The sequence below is a fragment of the Nicotiana attenuata genome, unplaced genomic scaffold (assembly GCF_001879085.1).
Source record: "Nicotiana attenuata strain UT unplaced genomic scaffold, NIATTr2, whole genome shotgun sequence".
NCBI lineage: Eukaryota > Viridiplantae > Streptophyta > Magnoliopsida > Solanales > Solanaceae > Nicotiana > Nicotiana attenuata.
This window is the reverse complement of record NW_017675600.1, coordinates 45,655-63,767: the sequence shown is the minus strand read 5'-3', so window position 1 is coordinate 63,767 and position 18,113 is coordinate 45,655. Positions and strand designations below refer to the sequence as shown.

General features: G+C 38.4%; 1 pseudogene; it reads right to left on the bottom strand.

The window, feature by feature from the left end:
- Positions 1-4,290: 4,290 nt before the first annotated feature.
- LOC109220254 lies at positions 4,291-14,025 on the bottom strand (annotated as a pseudogene).
- Positions 14,026-18,113: the final 4,088 nt, after the last annotated feature.

The following is an 18,113-nucleotide window of genomic DNA, read 5'->3' as shown; positions in this document are numbered from 1 at the left end:
GCGCGTAGCCCGATCCATTTAACGTCGACGGCGCGTCACTCGGGGGTGTGTACAGACTCCGGAGGGGCTCCTTCAGCCCAAGCGCAATATAATCATATCATTCGCTGCGGCGTGCAGCCCGATCCATACTCAGTCCACAATATACATATGAGTCACGTAACAGATTTAGTTAATTTCCCAATTTCCAATTTATTAAGAAGAATATACTTTAGATATTTAACTTCAGGAAAAGTGACTTAGCGTTTCATAACAGTGATTAAACACAGGACTGAGATCAATTATTATACAAAGCATGCTATCACAATGACAATCATCCTCTAAGGATGCTACAGATCGGCACAAGGCCCCAAACACGGTAATAAGCCCAGATATATTCAATACAGGGTGCGTATCAGTTGCCAATATAGAAATATTCTTGTTCGGGATGGATTAAGTCTCAATCCCCAGTCATAACCAATCCCGCACCTGCCATGGGGTGCGAGTCACGCCCTACAATAGCATCACAATATGATAAGCCGGGGTTTCAAACCCTCAGGCCATCATATACACCAACTACTCACCTCTATCCGGCCGTAGAATGGTCCGCAATGCCTTTTCCTTTCGTATCGACCTCCTCGCGCGTCGAATCTAGTCAAAATCACAACGAATACATAAATATGGGTTAAAGAAACATAACCCAATCAAAAATACTCAAAAAGTACTAAAATTCACGAAGTTGGTAAAACCCGAACCCCGGGCCCACTTCTCGAAAAATTCCGAAAATCACAACAACAGATTCCTCGTCTACGCCACGAGTCCGTGCTATATAAAGTTTCCAAAATCAGAGCTCGTTTGACCCTCCAAATTCCATTTTTACATCACAGCTTTCCAAGCCCTAGCTTGACCCGTTTTTGATGAATTTTCTACAATTTACATGTAATTTCTACCATAAATTCGAATATTTAGGCCAAGGAACTTACCTCCAAGTGATTCTCAGTCAAAACCCTCGAATTTCCTTGTTCAAAGCTCTTAAGAACGTCAACAATAGAGGAAAAATATGAAAGGGTCGCGGCTGAAATATTATTTTAAAACCATTCTGTCGCCCAGCGATTTTCGCTTCTGCGGTCCCGCTTTCGCTTATGCGGGACCGCTTCTGCGGCCACATTTCCGCTTAAGCGGTTTTCACTTAGAAGCCCGGACTTCGCTTATGCGACGCGAAGTCCGCTTCTGCGGTTCCTTCGAAACCGCTTCTGCGGCACATTGTCCGCTTATGCGGACCCGCTGGTGCGAGCCACCTTCCGCATCTGCGGAATTTCCCTAGCCGGCCACGACCGCTTCTGCGACCACGTACCCGCTTTTGCGGTACCGCTTCTGCGGTCCATTTCCGCAGAAGCGGAAACATCAGATGACAGAAAAATTTGACCTGCAATTACACCTCAAAACTCTCGTTTAACCACCCGAATTCACCCCGAGGCCCTCGGAACCTCAACCAAATTCACAGATATGTTCTATTACTTCATTCGAACTTGCTCGTAACATAAAAACACTATCATAAACACCAAAATCATCGAATTACCACGGATTCAAGCCTAAGTTAAACTAAAACTTCCGAAACTTGCATTTGATCTAAAACCCGACCTAAACACCTCCGAATGATCTGAAACTTTGAACGCATATCCAAAATCACCGAACGGAGCTACTGCAACTCTCGGAACTCCATTCCGACCTTCGGATCAAAATCTCACCTACCATCCGGAATTCGCCAAAATCCAACCTTAGCCAATTCAAGCCTAATTCTACACCGGACCTCCAAATTCAATTCCGATTGCGCTCCTAAGTCACAAATCATCCCCCGAAACTAGTCGAATCATCGGAAATCCATTCCGAGCCTTCTAACTCATAAGTCAACATTCGGTTGACTTTTCCAAACAATCCTTCTCATAAAGAGACTTATTGTCTCATTTCTAACCGAACTCTAACCGAATTACTTCAAATTCTCCAAACACATATAATGAATCATATAGAAGCATAAAACGGGGCGGTAACTCCCGTAACGACGGGTCGGGTCGTTACAACTTACTTATTTGTTCTCAATAATAAAAGAAATAATTTATTTTCTTGGTGCTAATTATTATGAACAACAAAATATATAAAATTTAGCACATACAAAATATTGATTACTTTTATGTCGTCCTACATGCGTTAAGTTTGAGTCTCCTATTTCTAATTATGATTAGTTTCATGTCATCCTTTATGCAATTAAATTTGAGTGTCCAATTCTTAATGATGCAAAAACGGGGGATTTGCATCTATACCCGCTTCTTGGGTCACGTTTTAACTTGTGCCCACTTTGCAAAAAAAAAAATGCAAGCGTACCTACTTTTTCGCGTAACATCAGCATACGGGGCTGAAGTAGCAAAGGCAATCACGCAAAACTTCAGCATTCTAGTAGACGGGCCTGAAGCAGCAAGTGTGCTGAAGTTTTTGTTTGTAATTGTTGAACTTAAGCATAGTAGCTGAAGTTTTGTTCTCTATTTGCTGAAGGTTTTGTTTGTAATTGCTGAACTTAGGCACAGCAGCTGAAGTTTTGTTCTCTATTTGCTGAAGTTTTTGTTTGTAATTGCTGAACTTAAGTATAGTAGCTGAAGTTTTATTCTCTATTTGCTGAAGTTTTTGTTTGTAATTGCAAATAAGCTGAAGTTTTTTTGTCCTGGATTCATTAGTTCTGTCATTAAGCTTTTCCAAAAACTTCAGCAGAAGATGCTGAAGTTATTTAGTTCATTTATAAAAACTTCAGCACTAAATAAGCTGAAGTTTTTTTGTCCTGGATAAGCTTTTTCAAAAACTTCAGCAAACCATGTAGAAGTTATTAGTTACATTTGTAAAAACTTCAGCACTAAAGCTGAAGTTTTTTGTCCTGAATTCATTAATTTTGTCATATAGCTTTTTCAAAAACTTCAGCAGAAGATGCTGAAGTTATTTAGCTCATTTGTAAAAACTTCAGCACTATATAAGCTGAAGTTTTTGAAAAAGCTTTCTAACATATTAGATAAATAATCAGATTGCCAACAGTATCTAAATCATAAATTTTGGAAACAACAAACGTAAACAGAACAGAATTATCATTGTCTACTAACTTACTTACGTGAAAATATTCACAAATTATTGTCAACTAACTTACGTAATTATTTATAGTTTGTTTTTAAATAATCTGATAAACATATTTATGTCAATCATCCCATGAGCTGAAGTTTCATAGCAGCACCAACAGCAGCAGCAGAAAAAAGAAGAAGAAAAAGAAAACGAAGGAGAAGGAGGAGGAGAAAGGGGGCTAAAGTTATTTAAAAAGTGGGTACAAGTTAAAAAATTTTAAAAAAATAGGTATAAGTTAAATGGGGGCGACCAAATAGGGCACCCCGTGCAATTTTTACTGCAAAAACAAATACGTATGGAATATGCTTGAGTTAGTAAAGCACACCTATAAAGACAACTTATCTGCGGTGAGTTTACCTCTACACAATTTTCTCTAACGGGCTAAAAAATTGACTTGAATTTTTTCCATAACATATTATAATTATGCTACATAGTTCAAATAATAATTGTTTTTTATAGATAATGTAAGATCTTAATTTTTTTTATACTCCTAAATTTTACGGCTTTCGATATATTTAAATAAGGAGAAACTTAATAACAAAACTTTTTATTTTTTAGAGTCTAACATATTAGGGAAATAATTAAATGACTATTCCTTAATATTAGGAAAATAATGGTTATTTATAAATGTTAGTGAAATAATTAAATTACTATTTTGTCCAATGTGAACTCCATATTTAAAGTGAACTCCATATTTAAAGGGTAAAAAAGGCAAACGACATTTCGCTAAGAGTCTTCGTGCTTTTAATATAGTATAGATATAGATAGATAGATATCTTTCATGTTTTTGAGAATAAAGATTATTCGAATGCAGAGACATCTTTTTGGGTTATTGAGTATCTTTCCTTATCTGAAGCCTATTCTATAAATCGGAAGACTTGAAATATGTAGCTCAGAGCTTAGCTGCCTTTTTAGCGTAAAATCTTTCTTATGCTTTCAGTCCATCTGTTACGAAAGCTGAATATCCTGCAAAAAAGCTCTCGCCTTTTCCAATATTTTAGAGTGCATTACGGCTCTATCGATTCATAAAATAAAGAAATTTCAACATTTAGTAATGCTAACGCATGTATAAACGAGGTACACATACGGCTGAACAAATACCTTACAGAATATAGGCTACTTTTAGCCATCATAAATTTCAATAAACATACAAAACAATGAAAAATGAGGACCACACCATAGATAACCATACGCTTTAAGGAGCTTTTGAATGCTCGAAATGATCATTCCAAAATTGAGGAAAGCAGCCTCTTAGGAGGATCCGTAACATATCATTGTGATCCCAAGGGTACAATTATGTACATGAATACACAGTTCTGACTTTACAAACTACTCAAGACGACTTTTCAATTAAGATGGATACAATTATGAAGGAAGCAGTGCCACAAACCAGCGTTTCTCCAAAAGGGAAAGCAAAATCAAGAAAGCTGCTTTGTTTATTGGGTTAGTACCTGGAATATAATCGAACTTCCTAGAGCTCAATGTGAAACTGTGGATCATCGATAACTCTCATTGGCTTCCAATCTGATTCTTCTCTTGGCTGCCTGAGAGCAACAAAATGAAGTGCATCACTGCGCACCTGGTAGATATGACATGCCCAGGGATATGAATCTGGCGCTGCCCAGATCTTTTGTTCTTCAAATACTGTCTCCTCGGCCAATGTTTCTGCAACACAGTATGCAGCATTTGGTTCCGGCTCAGCAAAATCAGGTACAGCTACACATCCCGGAGATACAAAGCCCTCAGGAGCACGAGGATGCCAAATTGATATGGGATTGGTGTAGTCATCTGAGCAGTTCCTCCACACCAGGTCATAACCGACTGGGAGGGCGAACAACTTATCAGAATAACGGTATACAGCTGAAACATTAGGAGGATGACAACCAACACGAGTAATATCCCCAATTGAGATGTACCCATCGGGTAAACAGGAAGGGCGCCAAATACTACAGATTCCTCCATCTTCTGAAACATTCTTCCGGTACATTGTACAACGACCTTTCAACTCTCGTTCACTGCTCCATACCTTGGAAAATGTGATAGCATGTTGAACAAATTTTCTTCTATCAGAGACAGCACCCCAGGAAGCCAGCTCCCTTGATTCTATTATGGCCTTTTTCTGGCTAAACGTATCTCTTCCATCATTATCAATTGAAGCAAATGATACATGTCTCTGGCTTGAAGGAACCTTTAGCTGCAGACATGCCACGTCAGTTTGGCGTGCTTTCCATATTTTACGCACAACCGAACAGATTCTTACAGCTTGAGGCACCTCAGTTTCTTCTTCAGTGTTGCACTTTATTACACGGACAAACTTCTGAGACCTTCGGAATTTTTTGATATGGATGATCAAGTGAGAAGGTCTAGGGTAGCCAGCTTTTGCTAATTCAAGTGCCATGAGTTCTTCCCAAGGTACATCCCACATGATTTTACAGGGCTTCTTGTCCATCTTATCAGCAGACACACACTGGAGGAGCATTACACGTTTATTAGTCACTAAAACAATCCGCTGATAGGGAACCATAAAGTGATTTTCATAATAATCAGACAAGGCAAATTTAGAAGGCTCTTTAAATAGTTCAGTGCAACCAAATTGTCGGCTTTCTTCAGCAAGGTGTAGTATCACTTGACCTAGTGCTTCTCGCTCGCTGTAATCTCTAAGTATATTGTCTTCATGAATAGCACGGGGATTTCTTATCCTATGGAAGGTGGTCTTGTTACTAAGAATTTCTATGCAACGAGAACAACTTGCACCAATCCCATCGACAGTCAATGAAAAGAAGTCCAATGCTCCAATCACTGGTTGAGCAACAAATCCCACAACAGCTCGTCCAAGCCCATGGGCAAAAGCCAAGAAGGCCATCTTGTCTAGCACTCTCCACAGGCCTTGTCACAACCCCAGAAACTCCAAATGCAACACCTTGTGCTAGGGCTTCAGTCCCTTGCCTGATCCCCTCACCAACTCCGGTTATTCTTCTTGACCATACCTGCTTTGAACGCAGCTGCAAAAACTGTCCATCTGTTGATAGTTGAGCAAAGCCTTTGCTGAGAGAGGCTAAAGTTGAACTTGTCATACCCAATACATCCACTGAAAATATTAAGTGCAGAGGGTTATGAATTAAATCTCTCCAAATACGATTTCCCACTGCAGAAATGACAGAGCTTTTTCTCATAAATCTATCTCTGCGGATCACTTTCCTTAAATGGATCTGTATTTTAAAGGCATTTCCAACAGCCGACAGCACTGGGCCCCAAATGCCTAGAACCCCATCTGGTCGCTGAGCAGGTGCACTCTCCAATGAAACCTTCAGCCTTAGTTCAGATATATCAATCAAGTCTACACGTATTTCAGGATCAACCTGGCTGACACTAGAACTGTTTGGTAGGCGATCTAGTTGAAGATTGTTGTAGAAATCTACAAAAGCCCAAATTATTGGCTCATGAATGTTAAGCCTCCAGCATTTATCTGTTACCCTTACATAAACATAAGGGTATATCTGGACACCATCAATGTTCTCATTGCGCACTGTAAAGGTCATCTTGAAGACTGGATGATGCACATCAATTTTTTGTTCAGGTGCCAGCAGTACAGGCATAAATGTGAGAGGCAGTTGATTGTCAAGCTGCAAGTACCCCAATATAAGCTTAAACCTGCTTGTGGTTCCACCATCATATCCTGTAGAATAGGATATGAAGACTCTGTCCAGATGCAAATAGGATAGCTCTCTGGGTCTATGGTCCACAAAAGAAACCCCAATAGCACCCAACTCAACTGTAATTTCTAGAGGAGATCCATTCTCCTGCATCTGGTTCTGTATGTCAGAACTGCCAAGATTTCCAACTTCTGCAAGAGACATGTTCCCTTCTTTTGAAATTAATAATGCTGCTCCCTCGTCAATAAACCTAGCAACCCTGACATCAGCCATATCTATAACATGGAAAAGCAAGCCTGATCCATCACATTCAGAACAGAACCCTGACTTCTCCAAATCAAATTTCCAGACCATAGAGCTATCGCCACTATAAATCTCAGCATCAATAAGTTTTTGGCCATAGGGATTCTCGCATGAAAAGTTTGTGGTTGAAAGAGGCAGTAACTGGATCCATGCATCATTGCCAAATCCAGATTGACGAAGTCTAATGACCATCCTCCTCGTCCTGTTCTCAATCCTATCAAGCATATATAGCAGATTAACCAGATAGAATTGGAGTTAATCAGAAGCTTGAAGTAGCAGAGCCTGCGACCGTAACTAAAGAAAGGTTAATTAGGTACCTAATTGGACCCCTTGTTGATCCAAGGCGAAAAACAACTATGAAACGCGATCCTTCCTCAAAGCCACGAATTTCCATCTTCAAAAATCTTCGCGTGCCATCATTTCTCCTCAAGACAAGAGGAACTGTGTCCTCCTTAACAATTTGAATAGGAAATGACCAATTTGTATCATCCAGTCGGACCTTCAAAATTGATATGATATTGTAAGTGAACTTGCAAGCTATCAGCTAAAATAATGCAGTCAACTCTGACAAACTACAATGACTAACGGTCAAGAAGGCAGAAAAAAGAGGAATTATGCGGCATTATTGACATTTCCTTTCCAGAATGAACACGCAAGAAACTTCACCAGGAAATTTACTACATATCCACTCTTTCAATCTAGCACAGCCTAAGGCCACAATTCTATGCCATGGTCCATAAACTATGGTCACACAGGTAATCCAAATAGTACCTTGTTTAAACAAATAGTCTAAAAGTGCATGGTAGCATCTATAATGGAACAAAATTACTTTGATTAAGGCATCAGAAATGGCACATAATACTTATATAGCACCATAAATACACTAAATGTCCAAATGAGAACTGTATAATCATAAGAAGGTTAAGAGATACATATTCCTCTTAGAAAAATAGAAGATCAAAAGACAAAAGAAGACTCTTCGTATCATTCATGTTTTCAGAAGACGGTAAGAAAGAAAGAAGAGTGGACTATGTGTAAGAGACACCATATTAGGGATGGATTTACCAGAGAAAAAGCATTCTTTAATTTAATTAGCAGTTCAGATTACAAGTATAGAGAATCTACTCACCTGGAGTTCATCAGGTCCACCCGTGACGCGATATATAAATGAGACTCTGGCATCAGATGCACGCAAAACCTTTGGCTCATCTTCGCTGCTCAATTTCAAAAATATGTCTTGACCAAGTCTATTGGTAAATGTAACAAATGGTCGAACAGTAATAACCTGACCAAAGAGCAGGTAAATAATCAATAAAAATGTTTGAATTCAATTTTATAGAAGTTTGAGAGCGAAGCTGCTGCTGTTGTTGAAACAGAACCTTTGTTGGAACAGTTTGATAAGGGCAAGGTTTTGATGATACAAAGGCAGCAATTTCCATCAGCACTGTAGGCGCAGAAATCCAGTGAGCCATCCTAATATCGAGGACGGATGGATAAGTTATAAACTTGAATAAAACATAGTATACCACACAAGATTAAGATTCTTTACCATGTCACCCAACGGAGAAAGATCTTTAACAGGACCAAAACTCTCCTTACTAGACAGCTTAATTGATGCTGAAAGGCCTAGTAACTTGAAGTTTAAAACAGACGCAATTGTATTTCTTTCATATATTTCCTCCTCAGAGATCTCCTCCAGGACAAGTTCATTATTCCTTTTAGATAGCAAAGGGAAAGCAATCTTCTTTGTTGTCCGCCCACTCAAATCGATAAGCCTGAAAGTAATAGGTGGACATCGTCCAACTGAAAGCCAAAAAGGAGCATAGACCTTGGTGATCTTTGCTTGCAGAGGCCTTTCATGGGTATGCACATGTTCAGCAATTACTTGAACAATCCTGCAAGAGCCAGTAGCTTAAGGCATTAAGAATGAAAATTAAATTCACCTATTTCACAAAATTAAAGGAAAGAACTTAATCAGCTCTCTTATTTTCTTTGAGACCTTCCAGAAATTGAGCTTCTTAGATTTACTGTCTTTGAAGGTGCCTTCTTAGGATGGGATATGAGTATAGCCTCCTGTAAAGAATGTTAAGAAGTTAACATCATTTTAATGCATTCCAAGAGACACTAGAATCAACTGAGTTGACAGAATACAAAGTGATCACAACAACTAACATGTAATGGCAACCATCCTCTTTGTGGAAGCAACGAAAAGTACAGAGGATTCCTTATGTTGGCATTATAAAACTTGACAGATTCACCAGGACAGAATACCCCTCTATCGCAAGTGAGAAAATGACCATCGGCTTGCATCTCAAGAACAGAATATTCAGCAGCAAGAGGAAGATAATTGGTAATCGCAAGTGGTGGCCTGATCACGAGGGTCCAATCTTGAATAGGATCAGAGTGCATGTCCTTTGCAATCTCTGTTGCTTGTATGCTCAAGCAGAACCACATGCCCCAGTTACTATTGGATGAGGTTCCACTAACTACAGGGCAGTATAGGAGTTTCTCAGACTCACTGAGAATGGACACAGATATTCCAGAGTTTTCTGCCGGCATCCCAAGATCCTGAGCGTTTCCAGACATGTCCATTACAGAACTCCACGAATATTCTTCAGTTTTTTCCAGGTTTGAAGGCCTCACTTGTAGTGCATAAAGTCCAGAATGGGTCAGGACAGATAAAGGCAAGGGAACAACTTCACCAGGCCTTACAGGCCCAACTTAAATATGAGCCTGGGGATCTCTCGGCTTGCCTTTCCTATTCCTAAGCCACCGCCTCTGTCTTGCATAGTTTACAGATTTTAGTGGATTGGACGACTCTGGCCATTTCAAACTATTGAAATCTGGAGCATAAACCCATCCATCAGCAGTGTTCACAGAATTCTTATCTACATGCCATTCATCAATCCATTCCCAGCCTGATGGAACCTCAACTTCATTTCTCCCCTGCCCAAATGACAGATGTTGATGGCTTAAGACCAGAAATAAGAGAAACCAATTGCTACATTCAGGCACAAAAGAAAATAAAATCTGGAGACATACCTCATTAACGTCAAACCACCCAATATCACGATTATATTTCTGGGTCTCAAAGAACTCATCTGTCACTATTTCATCACCATAAACCTTTTTTCTCTCATCATCATCTGGTCTTTTTTTCTCATTTAAAGCACCGAGGATGAGCTGTAAATCCAGCGTAAATTCGGTGTAGTTACGAACTGAAACTAGAGATCTAATATTGACATATCGATTTCCATCAGCTATGCTCACTTCACTGGCAACAACAGTATTTCCCAGTCGCCAACAAGCAGCAGGTGCAGCATAATTCAGCCTCACAGCAGTCCAAGGTCCCTCCCTGGTAGTACTAATCTGCATAAACCCAGATTTTTTCTGAGTGTTAAAGGACTTCCCACTCTTTTCAACTTCAAGTTGAGGAGACAAGTAAACAGCCAATTTTATTCGTCCTGATGAATTCATTTCTTTTCCTTCACTAGTCATCATCTGCATTTCACGGTGAGATAAGCAAGACACCATAAAAAAAGAAGCTAAAAGGGAAACAGTTATATTTTCCACATTTTCTTTTCAAGAGTAATATATAAAGAAGAAGGAACACAAGAGAAAATCACCATAGACCGCGAAGAGGACAATGCTAGCCAGTTGGATTCTCCTGGGGTCTAGATATATGGTTTAGACGAGCTGATGAATAACCAACAATATCACCTGCAAAGACTAGTTTAAATTAAAAATATAGCACCACATATTGAACTAATCCGTATCAAGTGGCCAACTCAGGTGCCTGTTAAGCTATAGATACAAATACAACAAGATCGGTAGAAATTCTGATCAGGCTTTAAGCATTAATTTCTAAAAACACATTCTCATTTTTTCCGTACAGAAAAAGTTTGTAGTTAATGAGAAAACCTATCTTTATGATTTGATAAAAGATCACTAAGCTTAAGCTTGTGGACGAATAAATCCAATTAGAGGAATATCTCAATAGCAAGGGCCACCTCAGAAGCCAATGAAGAGAAACTAATGAATGTAGTAGGGTCAGTTAAAAATCAGGTTTCTACTACAAAAACCCACGCTTTTACTTGCAATTCAAGAAAATATCATGGGATGTACGCCCCGCAAGTTTCTATATGGTTTTAAACCCATTTCATGCTTCCAAATGTTCTATTTTAAATAGTTCCAAGTCAAATGGGAAACTCTGAGAACTTTTCCTTGTGATTTACACAACTAATTAATGAAAAAAAGACATGATATCCCATAAAAGAGATGAAAAAAGTAGCCCCATAAAAAGACATCAACCTATTCAGTTGGGAAATGTATCATGTTACTAATTTACAATCAGTATAATGAAGTGGAAGCATTGGACACTCAATTTACTATGAAAACAAGTAGCAGATGGTTTTGTGAAGACACAGGTTCCAGTGATGAAGAATCCGTATGAGGCCTTTATCCAAACACACACAGCTACACGTCTTAAGTTTAACTTTTATCTAAACATAAGCTGGCTGCAATTAACCAGATTCTGATTCTTTCTGATAAGCAGATTCAAGAATGTAACTAGACTTCCCTATTACTGCTCTTGACCTTATCATAACAATTTTTTCAAAATCATTCCACTCATTATACAGCTGTTTTGCTGATTAACCAAATTTAAATAAGTTAGCCAGTTTTTGAGTGTGACCAACAAAGAGAAGATTTTCGGATATATTGAAACTCTTCATCCCTTGAGTTCATGAAAATCGGAAAGTGGTAAAAGGACAAAATCCCCAGAAATCAGTAGCGAAGAATACCTTTTCCCATCTCCATCAGGACAAGCTCCAGAATGCAAAAATCCTGTTCGGAAATGGAAGCACATGATCGAAAATTTTCAGAAAACAATGAGAAAAAAGCCAAACTTTAAATAAATTCCAAGATAACAAAAACACCAAACAATCTAGAAACCAAAAACATTAGTATACAGAAATCTAGAGAGGAGAATTTACTATAGATAATAGATCCAAATATTGCGACATCATAACCTTAAAAGACTTGTGTCTTATATGCGTTAGACATAGATGGCAGAATTTAAATAGTAAAAAATATATGGCAATATCCATCGACAACTACAATACATGCACGTAGGTGGAAAATGCTACACTTATATTCAGAATTATTGGAGGGAAGGATGGCTTGGGGAGGGGGGCAAAATTATCTATTTACTCAATCCTTCATAATTCAGATCCTTTACTATATTTCTTTTGAGATGTAATATAATGACATGACCTTAGGGTACCAGTTCGGCTCTCAACTACAGGGTGCAATGGAAGGAAGATGTATCTTTGATATGCTTTATCTCTCTTTTGTGACCTCTATATGATCCTAAATGGTACCAAGCACACATCGAGAGAGGGGGCACAATGTGCTAGGCAAGTCAAATGGATTTTCTCCTTGTGTTGGTGATTGAAGATCCTCATGATAAAGCACATTGAAGAACCTTGACTCAGAGAGCCGTTCAGTGTTGTTATTATATCTGACAAGTGCTATGTGATCACCAGTTGTACTCAGTGCAGTCCAGCCAATTGCTTAATAATGTATGTTCCAGCGACTCCAGAAGCAGACATAAAAATGTCAGGAAACACAGAATATATATTGCGAGGAGAAATTTTATTTACACAACTTGTATCAGACTCCTCTCATAGTGGATTTTCGGTCCCACATTCAGCAAAAATTGGCCAAGCCCGAATTCTTGTACTCTCTCTCTTTCTACTCTTTTCTGTAGTCCTGACGCCCCCTGCCCTCCTTTTCTCCTCTTTCTCTCTTCTTTTCTTTTCTTATGGAAATGGTGAAAAGGTGTAAAACATATCTCTGGAAAATTTTCAAATAAGATTGGTAGAGCATCAATGGAGCTATTCTTGTTCTAATTTTAATTTCAGTTCTATATAGGGAAGGGCGGGGGGGCATGTTGTAATGGAAGGGGTTGCTTTCTCTTACTCTCTTTCTCACTCTAGACAGTCATCGATAAGTTTTTTTTCTGGGATTTCTCAAGAACTCAAGATGACACAGACCCATCGGATAGATTTGTTGGGAGCAAGAAGATGAATTGAGAAAAAAAACAAAGAGAGATGAGTATTTATCTTTGACAGAATAAATGGGGCTGAAAGAGAAGATGCTGAACAAATGGGCCCACAAACTCCAAATGTCAAAATAAGGTCCTCTACGTGGTATATTAGACTCAAAATAAAATTTCTCAGTGGTTAAGCATAATATGAGCAGATTGTTTTTTGTTTATATACAATTGAAAACTAATTTTTATTAATAAACCCTTAAATCAGCACCATACAATGGAGTTCAATCCGACAAGTTTATGTAATTGTCTATAAAACTTGGAACGTCACGAGGTGCTACAAATGTTAACTCCCCTCCCCTCAAAACATAAAAAGAGCATTATGGAGTATAGAATACTCTGTTTTCAACACCTTCAAAAACTCTTCCCCTTGTGGGACTATACTGGCTCGGTGATGTTGTTGTTCTGCCTCACTACAGTTCACAATGTGATGATTCTCTCATTTGTATTTGCTTCTTTCAACCATTTCCAAATTCAAGCTATAGAAAGAATGACTAAACAACTTAACATAAGAATCTTGCGAGCTGAAATTGAGTAACCCATTCAATTCATTGAATCTGAACTTTTAGATGATTATTTATTAAAGGATCAATTGATTCAATTTTAAACTAGACGCGACCTCTATGGCACTAAGCATTCTATGAGCAAACAGAGGTAATATCATAGTAATATGATTTCATGATGTACAATTCCTACAAGACTTTTGTGGAGGAAGAGAGTACAGACCGGTGAATCAACTTTGAAGAAAAATACTTCATTCCATTTCACTGAGATTGCATCAGAAGATATAGAACCATATGAGTTATTGCCACGAGTACGTGTACTTTGTTGAGTGGACAGAGATTGAAAAGGGTGACTCTCATCTGGAGCAAGACGGACTTCTACTGCATACTCATGAGAATGAGAAGACAAGCCTTCAACCTGTTTGAACTGCATTTCACAGCCGTAAGTGTAAGCTAAAACACAATAACTCATACAACAAGATTCCCAAGATACCAGACATAAATTAATAAACATGCTATAGATGAGCCAACTTGTTAAGAATTAGCTGATTCCAACTAAAGGTTGCCCAGGGCAGAATATTCAAAAGCTAAAAGCGCAAAAGAGCCAAAATCTGTCGGAGCAAAGCGTAATTAAAGCTTGGGCTTTAGCGACGGTAAGCGCCAATACCAGTCAAGAAGATGATTTTCTTCTCTCTCACTCTCTCTCTCTCTCTCTCCAGAGCACAACATGCACAAGTATCACGGTTATGCTGAATTGTTCAATACAAGCCCTAATGTGTATAGTTCAGAACTTTTTCCTTAGTCCAAGTCCATAGAACTATTCTTCTATGAAGGGTAACAGTGAAACTCGACCTAGGATCTCTGCTTGTTATACACAATATTGAATTGTGCAAAAACCTTAGTTATACGCTAAAGCTTTTGAAGAGGAAACACGATTTATATTTTATTCTGTTATAGAAAGTTCTTAATAAAGACATGAAATAGAGCAGAATTTAAATAGACAGTCTCATGCCTTGAAACATCAATTATGAAACAGCTAGTAATTTTCTTAATTTCCACGTCCTCTATTAAACACAACTCTCTGAGTCATTTGGTGCTGATGTATTTTACACAAAACCTTTAGCTTTTCTATTAGCATTATCAAAGAAACATACCTCTGCCTCTGCCTCTGCTATTATTATTGTCAACATTGATTTGCCTTTTTCAAAAAGACTTCCGTTCAAGTGTGAATCCAACATATTCTTTGCAACACGTACTTTAATTGGTTTGCTATCTCCAGACGGCATTTTAGTTATGCTAGGTAGTTCCTTGATTTCCGTAGCTCTTATGAAAATGTCCTGACCAAGTTTATTCTGTGGGATAATGAAATAATTTCTTCTGTGATGAACATCAATGATGGACCTGCTTCCTCCAATTGGTGAGACTGCATCCTGCCAAATAAAATTCGAAAAACGGGGATATGTCTGTCACTAACAGGAGGAGGAGGATATGCTAGATATCTCATACACTATCTTATGAAGTACAGTTGATTGGATATTTTGTTTCTTAAATTACTCAAGTAATGTGTCCCAGATATTCAGTAGCAGGAAATCAACAAGTGGTAATATCTCATGAATATGTATAAGTAACAGCAGGTAGACAGAGTGAAATTTATAGTGTCAAGTAATGATATCCTTGAATGTGTGTGAAGAAATTGATACCGGGCTATTTATTAAAGTAAGAAGATTTGCCTGGTAGAATTCCTTGACATTGCTCAGATTATTCCAGCTGGCATAAGCCTGAAAAATTGTGTTGGCATTACACATAGATAGATATATTTAAGTTCAAATCCCCAGTAGATGCAAGACGAAGCTGCACCAGGAGCATTCACGTCGTACTGATACCTGAATATTAAAAAAAAATCAGTCTAAATAATAAATCCTAAAACTGAGGTCCTCTAATACATGCTGAACATTCTGCAAAAATAAGGATTATAGGCTAGGCTGAAACCAAATCGCCCCAGCAACTACATCTCTCTGATAAGGACTATGCAGAATGTTGAACCCGAAATATAAGTAGACCTCTCACAAAAGCAAAGTTTGCCGGTCAAACACAGGCATAGAATTTAGAGTATGAATAATTTTACAAATCATTCTTGCTTCCAGTATACACACAATTCGTACTATAATGCCAAGGTTGAAACAAGTTAGTGGTCCAGACCACAGTTATGATCCAAATTATCAAAGTGTTCAACCAAAAAATGGATTTTTAGTCAAATCTAGAAAAATAGAAGAATCGAGTTACTGATAATCGAAAAATAAGTAAAGAAAAGAATTTCCAAGTACTCAGATATGAAAGCTTGTAAATCAAAATATATCCCAATAATGCCTTGTTTTTCCACTGATTACATATTTCTCCTTTTATAGGTCTCTTTGGAGAATCTTTGTAAGTGTACGTTACACCTAAGCCATAATGAGGCTATTATGAATATTTAATGACATTAAATGTTGCTTTACATAATCATTACATTGAATACAAATATTCTTTAATGGCTCCGGCATTTGTTTCTCTTGAAATGATGTATCTTTATCCTCTTATTTGACCAGGTTCGTTATCCTTTTCGTATCTCGTACATAATTGCGCTTAAATAGGGACGGGGCTCCCGAGCCTCTTATCTCGTACCTCCTTTTTGATCCCGTATCTCTTTTTTATCCTTTTGTCTCACACCTTTTCGTACCAGTCTATGATTCTTTGACAAATTATAACCTTTTGATAGTTCCACGTGTCATGCCTAATCATCATTCATTTATGTATATATTTTTCCCCAATACAGATAGTCCCCCCACTTTCCATTTATTCATCAGTTTGAATACTTGGGAAGTGGATTTCATAAAAGGAGAATTTTTGTCACCATGAACACTCTGATAAAGTTGACGCTTCAATTGTCACTTCCTTTTAATGCACTAGACACGTGTTGCTTCCTCATTGGTTGTACTGTCTCGCAACACTTTTTTAGGCTTTCTTTTCGGCCTCACTTTTCACGAAGTATCAGTTATCATTATTACGGTTCCTTCATCATCGTACTTTTTCCAATAGTATAAATATAGCTTCTCTTTTTGTCTTGTTCCTCATAAATTGAATTGAACACTTCCGCCTTGCAAATTTTCTCCATTATTTCCTGCTTTAGTTCAACTCTTGCATCCATTGCTTCATCAAATCCTAACCCTAGGAAAACTCTCATTTTAGATAATTTTCCTAATGCACCTGTAAGACATAGAAGAGGAGGCAGACTACGCAATTTAAGCTCCACTCGTGGTAGCACTTCAACGCCTCCTTCTGGTTATGGTCCTTCTTCTGGAACCAGGGGTTCGCATCCTCAAAGGGGTTCCTCTCGAAGTAAGGATTCTTCTGAGCCACTGCATGAACCCTTGGTGGAGGAAATTATTCCCACAGAATTCTCTTTTCATCATGATAAGGAATCCTTAAAAACTCAAGTTGCTGCACTAGATCGTGCTGATCCTTACCCCACTTTAATCACAAGTGTTTTAGCGCCCGTAGTTAGGAAGGAGTGTCATTGGGCTGAAGATTTCCCTATTATTATTCCTACCCCAAATCAAAGAATCACCTCTTATATTATAGGTTATTCCTTTGTTTATACCTACCCATTCACTTTAGGGTTCAAGCCAGCCATCGACCCGGTCATTCTAGATTTCTGTCGCTTCTTCGATGTTTGCCTGGGTCAAATTGGGCCAATAGTATGGCGAGTTGTTTCCTGCTTGAGGCACCTTGCTAGTAAGGCCAACGTAGAATTTACTTTCCCCCATTTAATTCACCTCTACTCTCCTAGGTTTTTCCGAAACGGAATATTTGGTTTAGAAGCTAGGAGCAAAAGAGTCTTGGTGAATGTTGAAGACGATAAAGACCGTGGCTGGTATGCTCGGTATGTTGCTGCCCCCACCGTGGGTCTAGTCGGTGAAAAGAACATCCTCTTCCCGGAGAAGTGGAACTTTGCACGTAAGTATTAAATATCCCTGTGCCTTTTTATTTTCAACCTTACCTGTTTTTTACTATCCTGTTTCTTTTTCAGCAACCATGGGTATGGTTGCACCCGTATCCAATATCCGTGGTTGGGTAGAAAAACTTTTGAAGGTTGCTCCAATGGAAGGTAGGACATGGAAAACCTTTTCCAGTCGCTACGGTTGGAAACCAAAAACTCATGGTAAGAGTTTGTGTATTTTTTTTTACCTTAAATATTTCTACTATCTTGGCTTTTTAACCTTTCTTTTCTTAGGTTTTGCCACTCGAGGAGTTACTCTTGAGGGTGTCTTGGCATCTCGTGGACAAGACATATTCCTAGGATCGAATCAAGATATTTCAGCTCCCCCGAGGTCTGAGAAAAGAAAATCAGTTCTTGAAGATGATTCTGAA